At 39.3% G+C, this 17198-nt stretch overlaps 1 protein-coding gene across 1 annotated transcript in view; it reads right to left on the reverse strand.

The window, feature by feature from the left end:
• Positions 1-15391: 15391 nt before the first annotated feature.
• The window catches only part of LOC123879515 (mitochondrial coenzyme A transporter SLC25A42), a 32713-nt gene continuing 30906 nt past the window's right edge, over positions 15392-17198 (reverse strand). The window contains exon 10 of the transcript XR_006799023.1: positions 15392-15403. The gene's annotated coding sequence lies outside the window, so the exon portion shown is untranslated. The remainder of the gene's footprint in view (positions 15404-17198) is intronic.

Genomic DNA, 17198 nt, shown 5'->3' on the forward strand with positions numbered 1-17198 from the left:
CGTGAAAATCCGTGAAAATTTCCTCAATGGAATGCGTTTCTCTGCTCTCTCACTACATCTCTCATATCCCTGTCCCACTTTCTCGCATTGTGACATCATTGACTCCGGTTGCATAGTTAAGTCGAATGTGTTATAAAAAATTGCTAGAAGATGCCCGCGGCTTCGCCCGCGTGGATTTCGGTTTTTTAAAATCCCGTAGGAACTCTTCGATTTTCCGGGATAAAAAGTAGCCTATGTGCTAATCCAGGATATTGTCTATCTCCATTCCAAATTTCAGCCAAATCCATTCAGTAGTTATTGCGTGAAAGAGTAACAAACATACACACACACACACACACACACACACACACACACACATACAAACTTTCGCCTTTATAATAATAGTGTGCATACTTTACACTCCAGCATTTATTTCAAATATTATGAGCAAGTAGACCAAACATCGTGTCGTACATTAATGTCTGATCGTCTCGTGTAAAGAAAATCGTGATCAGCGTGATATACCGGTTCAAAATTCGGGACTGGTTTTTTGTTGGATATCGAAGGATGTTTCCGCGAGAGGACGCTACGCTGTTGAAACGTTATGTTATTTAGTAGTAAATAGCGTTATTTGTGCGTTTGTATGCTAAACAGCTATTGTTAGGTGGGCGTGCTGACCGAACGCGGAACTAAATACCTCGACGATTGAGGACGAGCTCAGTTAGGAAGGCAGTCCACGGAGAGGAGCGAGCGGAGATGTTATTCAGTCGACGGAGCGATATAACAATAGGTAGAGCTGTATAAATTATAATCAGTTTATTGTTAGAACACTGATGTACCTAGTGCCTACCTACAGCGTCAGTCACTGTGTGTTTCGGGTGGTTAGTCTAGGCCAGTCATCATCAAAGCTAGCTTTGCTGCCGACTGGACAGGCAGCACAGGAATACTACCTACCTATATTATTCCCAATTCTGTGACAGGCACTCTAAGATTGGTTGAATACTTGAACAACCACCTAGTATTAAAGTAACTAGGGAGGTAAGTATTCAATGCTTTATCTCTCTATCATTATCGTCCTGATCCACCCATCCCAGCTCACTACTGAACACACAATGAGAAGGGTTTAGGCCATAGCCCGCCGCGCTAGCCCAGTGCCCAGGCCCTTTCCCGCTCCAACTAAGCATAAAGCTTGTGCTAGGAGTAGGAAACTTATTCCCTGATCTGTGAGTAGGCAGGTAAGTACGACAATATAGTGCATCCGACATCGGGTGGGATTTGAACCGACGACCTTTCGAATTTAATCCCGCTCTTTTAACCGTGGAGCTATCAAGGCTTTTTAAACAAAACAAACATTTGAGAACAAGTATGGAGAACTCACAAGCATGCAGGTTCCCTCACGATGTTTCTCTTCACCAGTAAAGCAAGTGATATAAAATTCGGAAAATTTAGAGGTCCGCAATCGCAGCCCCCAAGCCCTAATCTCTCGAATATTAGGACATTTTTTAACTACTACGGCGCGAAAAGCGGGTCAGCATTTTTTGAAAGAAGAAAGAAAAAAAGTTTAGAAATAAGTAAGTAAGCTTGTAGTTAGCCTCGAACTATAAACCCTTTCACAGGAAGTCACTGCCCTTATGATATACCTAAGGCCGTTCTACACATATCTATAACTGCTATCTGCTTACCTCACAGATAGGTATTTTCCCACTCAACTGGTAAGTGTAGCCTGCACTCACCGGTCAGGGGAATACCTACTAAGCCTACACTTAATTGCTGCATTCATATTTCCATATTAATTCAAACAACCCACTTACTTGCTTATTTATAGCTTAATTAGTGGCTATTTATTATATTTACTTAATCATTTTAACTTAAATATTTATACTTATTATAATTAACGCGAGAGTGGGTCCGTCTGTCTGTTTGCGAGCTTTTTACAGCTTATAATAATATTATAATATATGTATATAATCAATTTGTACCGAGATAATATGTGGTAGGTACCTATCCCTAAAACCGGTATAGTACCTACCTACGTGTAGGCTTCTTTTTATCCCGGAAAATCAAAAACATCCCTCGGAATTAAAAAAAAAACCGGACTTGCACGCGAAGGGGTTCCGTGCCATTGTTTACAATTACTTTTAATTTTTTTTAATTGCGTGGCGGCCATTTTGGATTTTTTATTGTTTGCCGGCAATAGAAATACACAGTCTGTGAAAATTTCAACTCTTCGGTTCATGAGATAGGTATAGGTATCCCCGCTGACAGACGGACAGACAGCGGAGGCTGTAGCTAGGATCCCGTTGGCACTTTCGGTTACGAAAGTTGAAAACCACCGATGAGAGAATTACTCATCTGTGTTGAAAACCAATATTCACGCGGATGAAGTCGCGCACATACTCACCTAATTAGTAACTTTATAAGATACTTAGTTCCTTTATCTGCGGAATAGCTCCTGTTACGAGTAGGAGTCATGGTACCTATACCTGATAGAGCATCTACCTAGTAGGTAGATGCTCTATCAGCTACTCCAGCTGTTGTCAGCGTCGACTCTCTACCGCTACCGCTACCGCTACCTCGCTTTCATCACAGCGCATCGTCGCGTCAATCGTAGTCAACACTCAAGTTCAATCAAGGAAAAATCCGCACACGAAAATTTCCTCACGCTCTTCATATTTTGTTCGCTCTTCGTATTTGGTACAGATTTACAGAACGCTAAGATGTAATAGATGTGTGCCTCCTGCTCGGGACGCCGAGGTTCGATCCCGGACACGCACCGCTAACTTTTGGCAGTTATACCTACCTACCTATATGCGTTTTAACTTTTAAGCAATTAGATATCATATGCAAAAGGAAAACGTACTTACGTCTGAGTGTTTCTTTATAAAATACTATCATAGGTAGGTACCTATGCAAAGTTTGCCAATCCGTACTTGGAAAGTTAAGGTCTTTCTTTGATTTGTAAAAACCTAAATCCACGCGGACGAAGTCGCGGGCATCAGCTAGTGAATAATAAACGTAACAGACTTTACCTACTTCATGTAATAACTCGTAGATTTAGCTGTTTTAAGTTTACGTAATTAATTAATTACCACCACTATATCATCTTACAAAATATCTAACAATTCTTATTGTAATTAGTAGGTACACTACCTATATTACTTTGAATAAATGATTTAGATTTTGAATGGGTTTAATAGTTAGATCACACGATATCTACTCGTGTGCTCAGATGTTGCAGGCTGGTGGAAAATTGAAAACCCGCCATATGCACTATCTGTGCAGCTAGGTAGGCACACTATTAACATAACATTATAATATCATGCAGTGAGTCATAACTTACACAGCTATTGCTCTTCACGCAGTTGTTTATCAAATCGTTATTATATTGATTGCCTTTAATCTCCGAATAACCCCTACGTCAAACCGATAATAGTAAATGAATCAGTATAGATAGGTACCTACCTACTTACTACCAATACTGTTCTGAGATCTTAGGCTGACATCGATAGGGCGCACTTTGACTTTGACTTTGACTGTTAAAACGAGACAGCGTTATACTGCTGGCATAAAGAGCTGTCTCATTTTAACTCAAACTTAAGACTTTACCTAAACAAAGTGCGCTGCTCTAGGCATAGAGTCGAACCTATCTTCGCAGAGTGGGAAATATTTCTCCGTCGCTGCGCCGCTGTCGTCATTGTTGAGGGTCGCGACCTCCATTATGTATTCTGAGTGTCCATCAACAAGTTTTCTTCTCTAGATAGTAAGTATAACAAAGTCTCTTCCTGCCGTCTGTCCCTCTGTATTTACGCTTAGATCTTATAAACTACGCAACGGATTTCAACGCGGTTTTTATCAATAAGTAGATAGTGATTCAATAGGAAGATTTATATGTATCTATTCCTTATATCCATAGTAATATTATAAATGCAAAAGTGTATCTGTTTATCTGTCTGCTACCCTTTCACGGCCCAACAGTTTAACCGATTCTGACGATACAGGGTCAGCTTAGGTAGGTATATCCCGGGGACGGGCATAGACTACTTTTTATCCCAGAAAATCAAACAGCTCCCACGGGATCTTTAAAAACCTAAATCCACGCGGACGAAGTCGCGGGCATCCTTTAGTACTTACCTAGTTTAATATTGTTTTGTGTTAATTAGTTGAAATACGACGATAATTATTGTTCAAGATGTCGGAATAAATCAAGCCGACTGAGAGCTATAATCGAAAATGCTGTAATGAATATAATAAAAAAAAAGATTCCGACTAATTGAGAACCTCCTCCTTTTTTTGAAGTCAGTTAATAACCGACTTCACTGACGCCACGTTGCCGAGCGAAGCTGGGGCGGCTCGCTAGTGGAATAGAACTGCCTTCTGCACGCGACTCTCATCTCCACTGAACTTTCCACTCTTAGCTTGTTACCGACCTATGTCCATGCCATACTTAGATAATATGTACCATGCTACCTACTTAGATGGTTAAATTACTATAATTATCACTTACCAAGCTTACATCTGATAATAATTAAGTATTATTATCAGATGTAAGCTTGGTAATTGATGTAGTAAGTGCCTAGTGCCTAATCGAACCGAGAGAGCCACGGAGAAAACTCAAACACCAAATTCGGACCATAGCCGGTCACCCATCCAGTTATCGACATGGGTCATGGCGATTCATTGATAGGTAGGTATTCGCTGTCACGAATCTAAATAAAACAAGTGTAAAATAAAAATTTGTAACACCCCCGACAACTGAAGGTTACAACGAACTAGAAAAGTAACTGAACCGATTTTCTTGGATGATAGCTAAGAACACTCTCGATCGAGCCACCTTTCAAACAAAAAAAAAATTAAATTAAAATCGGTTCATTAGTTTAGGAGCTACGATGCCACAGACAGATACACAGGTAGAGCTTGTCTCTATTTTGAAATAACGCGCCCTAGATGTGTAAATTGCGGTAGTGGGGCGAATCATTTCAAAACGATAAGCTCTACACAGATCAGATACACACGTCAAACTTATAACACCCCTCTTTGTGGGTCGGGGGTTAATAAAAGGAATAGTTGGGTGACTGATCTATCAACGCACAGCACAAACTATACTGGATGGATCGGACTTGGGATGATAGCTAAGTATTATGATTTGACGTAGACATTTTTTTTTAAATTTATAATTTAAGGGGGTAAAGTAGGGGTTTAAAATGTTTGTACCTAGTCCGCGGACGAAGTCACGGGTGTAAACTATAGTCACTCGATATAAACAGCACTTTGAGAGCTTAAAAATCATATTTGTATTTTGTTTTCACAAATATCACAGCCCCTACCTACCTCTGCCTTTACATCTACCTAGGTTTCCAACCGAACCTGAAATTAGTCTCGCAGATATTTAAACATTACCAGTGTAATAGATAGAAGAACCATATTATTAGTGGCCAAAACGTGTCCACATTAGCAACATTGTTGTTGGTAATGTGGACAGTTGGCCACTAATAGGACTTATTTGTCTTCTAAGTATAAGTTCAAAGTTTTCGTAAAACGTAAACTGATTGGAAAATCCTATTACAATGTAAAGGATTATTTAAATGATACGAAAGCTTGAGAATGAGTTGCCAATCAGCTTTGATAGTTCTAATAAGTTTATGTGATTTTGTAAAGTGGTGATAATAAAAAAAAGAATACCCGGCTGAGTTTGTTGGGGGCTCTTCTCAGACTTGGGCGCGTTTGGAATCCTCGTAGCTTTAGTTTTAATATACGTAATTAATTATCACCACTATGTCGTACTAACAATTTCGACCATCAAAAGGAGTACAATAGTAGGTACCTACTTTGAATAAATGATTTTGACTTTGACTTTGACTTTGTCTTTGACTTATAATTCAACTCTGGCTGGTCACTTGTACTAAGTCGAGAGATGCCAACGAGCCCCTATCACTAAGCGTCCGTCTGTCCGTCCGTCCGTCTGTCGGCGGGTCCGGACTGAACCTATCTCGTGGTGAAAGACGAAATTTTCACAGAATGTGGTAGTGTAGTAGCTACATATACTTAGCATTCTATAGCCGTTATAAGTTTATAACCTTAATAAAAATTTCAAAAATAATAATAAATTGTGTCATTTCTTGTACGATGGTACGGAACCCTGCAAATGCGAATCCGACTCGCACTTGACCGTGAATTTTAATGGTGTACAGTAAGCAGCTAGAAATGTACCCGGTCCATTCAAACGACCTCTCTAACCCTTCAGCTTCACCAAATCTCTTCAACCCAGTGTACATTACGAATGCACCCCCCACCCCTTCCAGTATAAATATTTGATCTCCTGAAAGCGTGGGCGTGCCCCGGCCACGCCCACCCCAGGCCCCACCCCCTGGAGCACCACCCCCTACGTCAGTTAGTGCTCGAAAGGGAGAAAGATTGCTAGTGCTGGGTGTTTTTGGTGAAAAAAGCATTTTTAGTGTTTGTTTCTTAACTGACTTCAAAAAGGAGGGTTTAGTTCGATCAGTTTGTGTGTGTGTGTGTGTGTGTGTGAACTGATGCCTTCGTTTTGTTTCCTCCTAAGGTAAGTTCTCTAGTCTCAGTAGTCGTATCAGTTCTCCATTGTTGAAGGTCGTGACCCTTTACTTACCTATAAGTATGTTTTTATTTTTATTCATTTCTAATCTCGTGGAAGGGGACTTTATTGGCCCGATAACACAAACGACATTAAAAAAATGAAAACTTTCATTATTAGATATTCAGATACAAGTTTGCCCTTGACTGTTATTTCGCATGGTGATAAGTGATGATACAGCTTAAGATGGAAGCGCGCTAACCTGGAAGGGGTCCTTATGGCAGTTTTTTTATAAAACCCATACCTACCCCTTTGATGGTTTCTACACGGCATCGTACTGGAACGCTAATTCGCGTGGCGGCACGGCTTTGCAGATAAGTAGGGTGGTAATTAGCCACGGCCGAAGCCTCCCACCAAACCAGACCAGAGATTTACAAATTATAATATACCAAACCCCTGCCGGGAATGGAACCCGGGACCTCCCACTAATAAGACCACAGCGCTTACCACTGTGTCAGGGAGGTCGTAAAAAAACCTACGCGGACGAAGTCGCGGTCTTCATCTAGTTACAAATAAGAACTTAGCCATCAAACGATCGGGGTTCAAAGTAAACCCTTTGTCAGACCAAGTGTCTTTGCCTACCCACAGAGCGCGACAGGCTGAGATGGCAATCGGGGTGGGGACGCCCCGCACACCCCCCGCGCTAACCCGGTGCAGGTGACGTGCGGGTGTGCGGGACGTCCCCCCGCCTCACGCCCCTATTGCCATTTCTACCTGTCGCATATTAAGTAGGTATATAGGTACTTTCCATAGAATGGAATGTATAGCAGCTTCGTCGGTAGGTCCTAGAGACAGAACGTCTGGGTTTTTATTACCGCAATTAAAATAAATAAGATCGGTATGGAAATTCACGAACTAAGAACATAGTAATAAAAAAATATATACCAGTAGGTATGTTATATAAATTATGCAAATAACATGTTATTTTTCTCAAACACCTGAGCTGCGGCGCGCCGACTTGCTCTTGAGGTTTTTACACAAAAAATAAACTTGTACTTAGGTAATGCTCACTAAACTCTTGATTCCAATAATTCATTTGGCTACCTGAGTACATTGACGTAGGTATTCATTTGATTTGTATGTTTTTGTGGTTTTAAACTTTTCCATAAGATCTAGGTACTTAGGTAATAGGTATTAGGTAATTATAAGTAAGTACCTACTTACCTGGTTACAGTCCTAATTAATATCTCTCAACAAGTTCAAATCAAAATTGAGAAATCCAAATAAATCCTAAATAATAATTTTTGAGATTGCAATGTTGGACAAATAGACTGAACTGAAGGGCTTGTTTAAGATCGCGGATAGCAATGATGTGTGATCTACCAAGCAATGGTAGATTTTGACGATTCAAAAGCACATGTAAAAGGATAAAAGTTTAATTGAATAAAAATATTTTGAATTTGAATTTGATGGTGCCTATAAAATGCCTAGGTATACCTATTCACTGTTAACTTGAAGGTACCCATATCTTAAGTGGTTGATATCAGAAACGGGGAAGCAAATCGCTTCGTGCGTGTCTATAGAATTTACGGATGCAGAGCTTGTCGATGCCTTGCGGTACAATAGTATTTAGATGAAGGACAACCCAGGTCAAAAAGCTCTCGCACACACTCTCTGAAATATAGGTATGTAGGTATACCTAGGTATCCTACTTATGTTACAGAATAGAAAGCAACTCGATGCTGATGTCGCAAACTACGAAGCTTAGAACGTAGAATTTACAACAGTAGCATTGATGAACCATTCGTTATTTTTAGGGTTCCGTACCTCATAAGGAAAAACGGAACCCTTATCTCACTTTGTTCTCTATCTATCTGTCTATCAGTCCATCTGTCGTGTCTGTCAAGAAAATCTATATACTTAGGGTACCTACATGAGTAGGTACATCCCGTTGACCTAGAATCATGAAATTTGGCAGGTATTACGTAGGTAGGTCTTAACAAAAAAAGAAATAAAACCAAAACCGTGAATTTGTGAATATTATCACACAAAAAAGAAATGAAAATGTGTTGACGAAAAATTTAATTTACCTAAGTACTTACTAAATCACATGTAGGCAGACTAGGTATTAACTTGCAGAGTTGTATAAGTAATAAGATTTGAACGTCAAAGTGAAGATGTCGTACTTATGATGATTAAGGCTCATAGTAACACTCGTGGGACCGGCATTGCCTCGCTGCGTGGCTGTAGCGGGTAGCCCTCAGTTACGGGGCTTAGCGGGTGCGGTAGGTATGTACTAAGTACGTACAGACACACAAGCAGTCGATACGCAATAAATAAGTGTTGGGTAAGAGTTTAATCTCGGCTCAATCTCCGCTCTTTGTGCGTCACTCGTGTCAGCCGCAACGCCGCGGAGACCGCGCGCGCGCCGCCGCACGGACGAGTCCCGACTCTGAGATGTACTGACTTTACTCAGGGGGGGGGGGGGGGGGGGGGCTATCGGCTAAAAATATATCAATCATTAAAGGACAGCATCAATGTCAAAACATGGTCTTTGGCCAATCCCGTTGACTAAATACCATGTTTTGACATTGATGCTGTCCTTTAATGATTGATAGATTTTTAGCCGATAGGGGGGCAGGAGATAGATATATGCCAGCGATGAAATCCACGCTCTTTTATCATTTTATACATAATTTTCATGAATATATATTAACTTGAAAAATGTCGGGCTACCCACACGTACCCGTGATCAATGTAAAAGTGTATTTGTTTGTTCTTCAATCACGTCACAAAGGAGCAACGGATTAATTTGATTTTTTGATTGGATGTAATTGAAAACTTTAAGAATGTCATAATATACTTAACTTCTTTTTATCCCTGAAAATCAAAAAGTTTCCACGGGATGTTTGAAAACTTACATACACGCGAACTCGAGGGCATCAGCTAGTTTAAAATATAAAAATAAAAAATCTTTATTTTCAGACAGTTTTAACAATGTCGTTTGCTTATGGTCTCCAACTCTCCACACTAGGTAACCTGTATTGTGGCGAATATTGGTAAGATTTTAGAAAAACCAATTTACCTGGCTGTTAATTATGGGTTTTTCCTTTGACCTTAGATGAAGAGGACGCTACCATAAAGTTCTGTGTCATGGTCACCCCAGTAAGGTGTCCCGCCGTGTTGAATCAAAAATACCTATATTATTTGCTTGTCTCATTTTACAAACTTACAGTGCACCCGCTCTACACACGCTGTACTCTTATTTTCTTCGCAATAAGAGCTATATTTCTTGAGAAAATTGTTACGAAAACGTAAAAAGTTATGTTCGCGGTTAAATACCCTGTCATAAATATTTTTACCTGTTTAATATACTGTATGTCTTATTACGAAGTAGTAAGAGTAAAAATCGTTCAGCAAACGGTTTTCGAACCGCAAATAACATTGGTTTCAGTTGAACTTGTCACATTAAAAATGTCAATTCGTAAGGATTTCCAAATTTTCTTGTAGAGATTTCGAGTGTTACTTAATTTTGGTTTTTATTGGTAGAGCTTAAGGTTGATTTTGTGTTGGTTTTTGTGTTTTTGGTTGATTTCCGGATGTTCCTGTCAATAACAAGTTAATGGCTCATCTCGGGAAGACTGGAGAGATGTTTATTGATTTTCATCACTTCAATGCATCGATGTATATGGATTAGCCTTTCCCATACAATTCCGTCCGCAAAAATACGCTTGAATCTTCCGTCATCGTCATTGACAAAGTCAAGAGACTTTTGCAATTTCTCTTGACTTTTTGAGCGCGTTTTTTATCTTCGAAGAGCCCATCCATATACATCGATGCTTCAATGTTGTTGACTAACAAGGCGTCGATCCTCAGCCATCGGTCTACAACTATAGCGGTCTACGGCGGTCAGAGTTCTGCGTTCGGCTGCCTAAACTAACACATCAAAGTACGAAATTTGAAAACTGTCAAAATTTCAAGTCTCTACCAATAGGTAGAGAAGGTTCATGAGATAGGTACCACTCACTAATAGTTAGACGGACGGACAGCGGAGGCTTAGAAGGCCCGTCGCGATCGGTTGGAAAGCTTAAAAGAAGGCACAAAAATGATCTAGAAATTAGGTAGGAAGGTAGGTACCTATTATGGTACAAATTAAAAAGAAATCAATATTTAATATTATAGATACGAAACTATGTGACTACTTTTTACAGCCCGTAATATGTTGAACCAATTTTGATGAAATGTTTTGCAGACTCACCATGCCTACATCCCAGGCAAGAATAAGCTCTTTTTATCAAAAATCAAAGACTTTCCATACGAGCTTAAAATCCTAAAGCATAGACGAAGTTGCAGACATCGCCTAAGTATTTCCAAAGATTGCAAAAAGACTATTTTTATCCCCAAAAATCAAAGAGACGCCATAGGAATAGGATGTTTTTTTATTCAGACACAAGTTAGCCCTCGACTGCATTACTGACTAGGATTCTGACTAAGGACTGAATTTTTAGAGCTAAATCCGCACAGACGAAGTCGCGGGCATCATTTACCTTCCTACTTCATTCTAGCTAGGTAAGTAGGTATCACACTAATATTGTAAAGGCGAAAGTTTGTGTGTAAGTATGTGCGTGTGTGTATGTTTGTTACTACTTCACGCAAAAAACACTGGACGGATTTGGCTGAAATTCGGAATGGAGATAGATAATATCCTGGATTAACACATAGGCTTACCTACTTTTTATGCCAAAAAATCAATGAGTTCCCACGGGATTTTCAAAAAACCTAAATCCACGCGGACGAAATCGCGGGCGTCAGCTAGTTAGCTCATATTCATTTGATTGCACTCGAGCGGCGTCGGGGCGGATTGCTAGTAGTAAGTATTAATATTGACGGAGCAATTAATGTAAGTAGCTAATTCCCGCGCGTGTTTGAGTTGGGGAGGTACAGCGTAGTACGCCAACAAACAAACACGCCCCTGTGTGCACAATCCACAAGTGAAAGGGTTAATTTGATGTGGGAACCGTTTAGCTGATCCGATTATGGTGTAATAGATATGTCTGTTTTGCTTCGTGATGTCACTAACCATCGCTGAAGGTTATCAAAGTCAAAGTCAGTTTTTCTAATTGGCTACTATTGTACACTTTCTGATTGTCAAACAATGATGTAGAGGTGATAATAAATAATTATTGATGAGGTAAGTACCTAAAAGATGCGAGATGTTGTTGAAAGTGAATTGTTGAGAAGATATCTTCGAGTTCTTGGCTGTTATTGTACAGTCGGGTCGCGGGTTCGATCAAACACGCATGTCTAACTGTACGCAGTTTTTCGGAGATGTGCGTTTCAAACTATTAAATAAGTACGATGAAAGTACGATGAGTGGTTTTTTAGTGTTCCGGAAAAATTAAAATGTGTTCGTGAAAATAATTAGTATTTTCTTATTTCACAGGTAGGCATATTCTCATGAACACAGAAATCCAAATTCTAAAACAGATTTTTTAATACAGTTGCTCAAAAAGTGGCGTATTGCAGGGACGTATAGCGTTCGGGATGTGGGCTATTACATACTCGTGCTTTTTTTTTACCTTTCCCGCACTCGTGCTTTTTCTTTCCCAACTGTCAAAATATTAAAAAGAAAAACCAACCATGAAGTTTTTACTAAAAAAATTCATAGAAGTTTTTATGATTCATGCAAATACGTATATTTCTAAAAAGAAGCTACTAATTTGTTTCAATATCAGATTTAATGAGTTTGGTTAGGTTTCATTTCATTTCATCTCATTAAATTTCATTTTCATTTCATATCAATAAAAAACTTCTACTGAAGACTTGGCTGTATGGGCATAGTTCCCTTTGCCTACCAGAATGGGTGAAGAAAAAAAAACTCTACTTATATTCTACGGTTGGCGCCATTTTTCAGAAATTTTCTTTGCGAGTTTAGTTGTTGGTTGCCTAAAATGAGTAATTTCTACCCTAGTTTTTTATATCTATTAACAATAAAGTTGTTTTAAATTAAATTAAGTTAGTTGAGTTTATTGTGTTTTTATTAAATTGCTTCATTTTTTCGCAACTGTATTAAAAATAGTCGTTCAGTACACGTGCGGAACCGTCATTGCAACTCGTTCCGACTGTCAACCCTCGCCTTCAGCTACGCCTCGGCTCGGGTAGACATTTGTCGGAACTCTTTGCAATGACAGCCTTTCCGCACTTGTAATGAAATATACTATTTTAATACAGTTGCTCAAAAAGTGGCGTATTGCAGGGACGTATATATATAGCGTTCGGGATGTGGGCTATTACATACTCGTGCTTTTTCTTTACCTTTCCCGCACTCGTGCTTTTTCTTTCCCAACTGTCAAAATATTAAAAAGAAAAACCAACCATGAAGTTTTTACTAAAAAAAATCATAGAAGTTTTTATGATACATGCAAATACGAATATTTCTAAAAAGAAGCTACTAATTTGTTTCAATATCAGATTTAATGATTTGATTGAATGAGTTTGGTTAGGTTTCATTTCATTTCATCTCATTAAATTTCATTTTCATTTCATATCAATAAAAACTTCTACTGAAGACTTGGCTGTATGGGCATAGTTCCCTTTGCCTACCAGAATGGGTGAAGAAAAAAAAAACTCTACTTATATTCTACGGTTGGCGCCATTTTTCAGAAATTTTCTTTGCAAGTTTAGTTGTTGGTTGCCTAAAATGAGTAATTTCGACCCTAGTTTTTTATATCTATTAGCAATAAAGTTGTTTTAAATTAAATTAAATTAAATTAGTTGAGATTATTGTGTTTTTATTATTTTATTAAATTGCTTCATTTTTTCGCAACTGTATTAAAAATAGTCGTTCAGTACACGTGCGGAACCGTCATTGCAACTCGTTCCGACTGTCAACCCTCGCCTTCAGCTACGCCTCGGCTCGGGTAGACATTTGCCGGAACTCTTTGCAATGACAGCCTTTCCGCACTTGTAATGAAAGATACTATTTGTTTATTTTTATGAATAATAGTTTTTGATTTATCATGAAAAATGGCGGAAAAAATACCTAAGTACGGAAACCTCGGTGCGCGAGTTTGACGCGCATTTGACCGGATTTTATTCCTCAAATAAAAGTTATTAGACGACTGAACAATCGGGCCTATAAAGTGTTATTTCTTGCACGGAACCATTTGTATGCGAATCCGAGTCGCACTTGGCCGGTTTTGATTACAAGTCCAACCCTTCTTTATCCAAACGGTGATAGCGTAAGTAGATGAACGTTTCAACAAGTGTGCATTATTAACCCTTGTATTAGCCTCCCCTGTCAGTCCGTCAGTGTAATCGCTGTAATCTCCAAAGCTAATTGTTTGCTACAGATAACTCAGTACGCGGCGCCATTTCCCACTCCACGCGAGGGGTAAGCGATGTTGACCTTGGCATTTCATTAGATGGGTGATTAGATTACATTACCTATGTGCATTGTTAGTTTTTGAAGTGATAACTTCTTTAAGCGCGATCTTGTGATGAGTGTAAGCGACTCTTATCGTTTTACTTCTTCTGTAGTAGGTACGGAACCCTCGGTACGCGAGTCCGACTCGCACTTGCTCAGTTTTTATTCAATACTAGCTGATGCCCGCGACTTCGTTTGCGTAGATGTACTTTTTTAAAAATCCCTTGGGAACTCTTTGATTTTCCGAGATAAAAAGTAGCCTATGTGCTAATCCAGAGTGTAATCTATCTTCAATCTAAATTTCAGCCCAATCCGTCCAGTAGTTTTAGCGTGAAGGAGTAACAAACATAAACACACACACACACACACACACACACGCACACATACAAACTTTCGCCTTTATAATATTAGTGTGAAGTGTGATTATACTACAATCACAAAAGTGATGATGTAACCTAAGATGGAACGCGAGAAGCTGCCTAGATGCTTAGATCCACTCTTGAGTCGTTGTCTGGAAGATAGGTACCTAGATTGTAATTGGTAGGAAATAGAGATCGCGAATATTTCAAACTACATATTCAATTATCTAATTGAATATTAGAATTGGATTAAGTAGTTTACAGATCTTAAATAGGTACTATTGTTAGGTTCTGCCAAATTCTACTATTACTTAACACTAAAACATAGGACTATTATAATGTGTCTTATTATATTTGATGGAGTAATTTTGACCTTTTTTGGTGTAAAAACAATATTTCCACCGTACCCGCCGCGCTGCCGCAAGTTGTCCGCTCCGACAACAATGCTGGTGTAATTAGCGGGATTGAACCTGCCGCCGCGACATACACACACGCCCGGCGAGGGCGGCGCCCCAGCGCTGCGCCGCGGCACACTCGCGACACATCATCGCCAGCCTGTCGCAGGCTCACTACTGAGCACAGCTCCCACACCAAAATGAGAAAGAAGCTATAGTCCACCACGTTGACTAAGTGCAGATTGGCAGACATCTTTTTTTTATATACAGGTTGTTTGGTAACTTGTATAATTATTAATAAACCTAAGAGCCAAGCGCAGTTTTTAAAGTTAATTTAAAACTAAAAAACCAGCGTTTTCAATTTTTAATTTAATGTTGAAAATTCAAGTCCTACTCGCTTGAACGAAATTTTTCTGATTTAGTTCAAAGTTTTTGCAGTTTTCCTTAACGCTACGAACCTGATTATTTTTGAGCATTAAAGCACTGCTCATAACGATTAAATTACAAAAAAAAACTGCAAAAAATGGTCTTGGTTTTTTTTAAAAAAATGTTTAAAGCCGTGCTGGTCGAAATTTTTAAAAACCTATTAAAAAAAATCATAACTTGAAAACTACAAAAAATCGCGTAACATACATGGGGGTGATTTGGATACCTCTCCATATGAAGCACCCAAATTTTGCTTTTGGACGTCACTTCTCTGGCCACCCTGTATAATGACGACATGTACCCATGCTACTTTGATCTGATAAATACAATGCTGAAGTAAAATGACGAAATAAAATTATACATATTTCCATACAAAATTTTAATTTTTTTTTATGTCCAAGTTTTCATGACCCTAACGTGCCCTAACTCACTGAGATCGTTGGAATCTAAAGATGTTAGTCAGTGAGTTAAGGCACGTTAGGGTCATGAAAACTTTGACATATTTTTTTTTTAATTTTGTATGGAAATTTGTATAATTTTATTTCGTCACTATACTTCAGCATTGTATTTATCAGATCATAGTAGCATGGGTACGTGTCGTCATTATATACTAATTACCAAACACCCTGTATATTGAAATAATGAGTAAACGAGCAGGCGGGTCACCTTATGTGAAGTGGTTACCGCCGCCCATGAACATTTGGAGCACCAGAGGTACCACCGATGCGTTGCCGGTCTTTTAAGAATTAATTGGTCGCCCCTTGAGTAACCCCATGTTGTAATTTTAATTTAGGTATAATCATCACACACTTTTCAGATCATTATGGAGGTGGGCTTTCCGCGGCGCTCTGCGCTTCGCCGACATGACGTGACCATGACTTCATCCACGTTTAATATTCTCAACCCCGTATTTTACTCTTTTAGGGGTTGAATTTTCAAAAATCCACGTCATAATTTAGCTATCTATCTGCATGCGAGAGCCGATTCGTCCAATAGTTTGTATTGCGTTGATAGAATCAGTGTCGGCTTTTCCTTTTCTATTAGGTGATGCTCACGGCTTCGCCCGCGTGGATTGGGGTTTTTAATATCCCGTGGTAACTCCTCAATTTTCCAGGATTAAAAGTAATCTATGGATTATGTCCGTGTCCAGGAGGCAAGCTATCTATGCACCAAATTTTGTCAAAATTGGTTGAACGGATGAGCTGTGAAAAGCCAGTAGACAGACACTTTCGCATTTATAATTCGTATGGGTTTAGATACTTACACGACTGTATTTATGTTATCTGTGTGTGCGACATTCTTGTCTTAAGACAACGAATCGCGCGTCTGCAGCACTCGCACAAGGAAATAAAGGAATGAGGCGTCAAACTAATTTGTTGATTCAACAGTTGACTTCAGTTTCCGCACAAAAGAACTACACAAGTGCCGACTCACTACTGAGCACTGAACGAAAAGTGATTCACTTTGTAAAGACCTGGGCGAACACGACGCGGGAGAGTAGCGACCTGAACTGGGCATTATTGCTACTTTGAAATTATGTTCATTTGAAACTTTTTTCTTCAGTGAATTTTCACGGAAAGTGTTTATCGAACATATTTTTTTTTAATGATGTAGCCACAAATTCACGGTTTTCGGATTTATTCCTTTATTTGTGCTATAAGACCTACCTATCTGCTAAATTTCATGATTTTAGGTCAGCTGAAAGTATCCTATAGGTTTTCTTGACAGACAACAAAGTGATCCTATAAGGGTTCCATTTTTTTTGAGGTACGGAACCCTAAAAACGTTTATTTTTGAAAGCTGCGCCACACATTGCCAGTTATACCTACGCGTTAGGTTACGTACTTACCTGCCTTACATGACGCTAGGTCAACGGGAAGTAACCCTATCGGTTTGATTGAATGTGTTGAAGATTTTTGACGGACAAAATATAGACAGGCTACGAAGTGTCCCATGTGTTGCTCGTTATGTGTGCAGTTGTGGAACCCTAAAAGCAACAGATTGGAACCTGCGACCCGGCGACCCCCCTGTCCGCTGCTCATTAACTAATGAGTTCCCGCGGCGCG

This window comes from Maniola jurtina, chromosome 28 (genome assembly GCF_905333055.1).
Source record: "Maniola jurtina chromosome 28, ilManJurt1.1, whole genome shotgun sequence".
NCBI lineage: Eukaryota > Metazoa > Arthropoda > Insecta > Lepidoptera > Nymphalidae > Maniola > Maniola jurtina.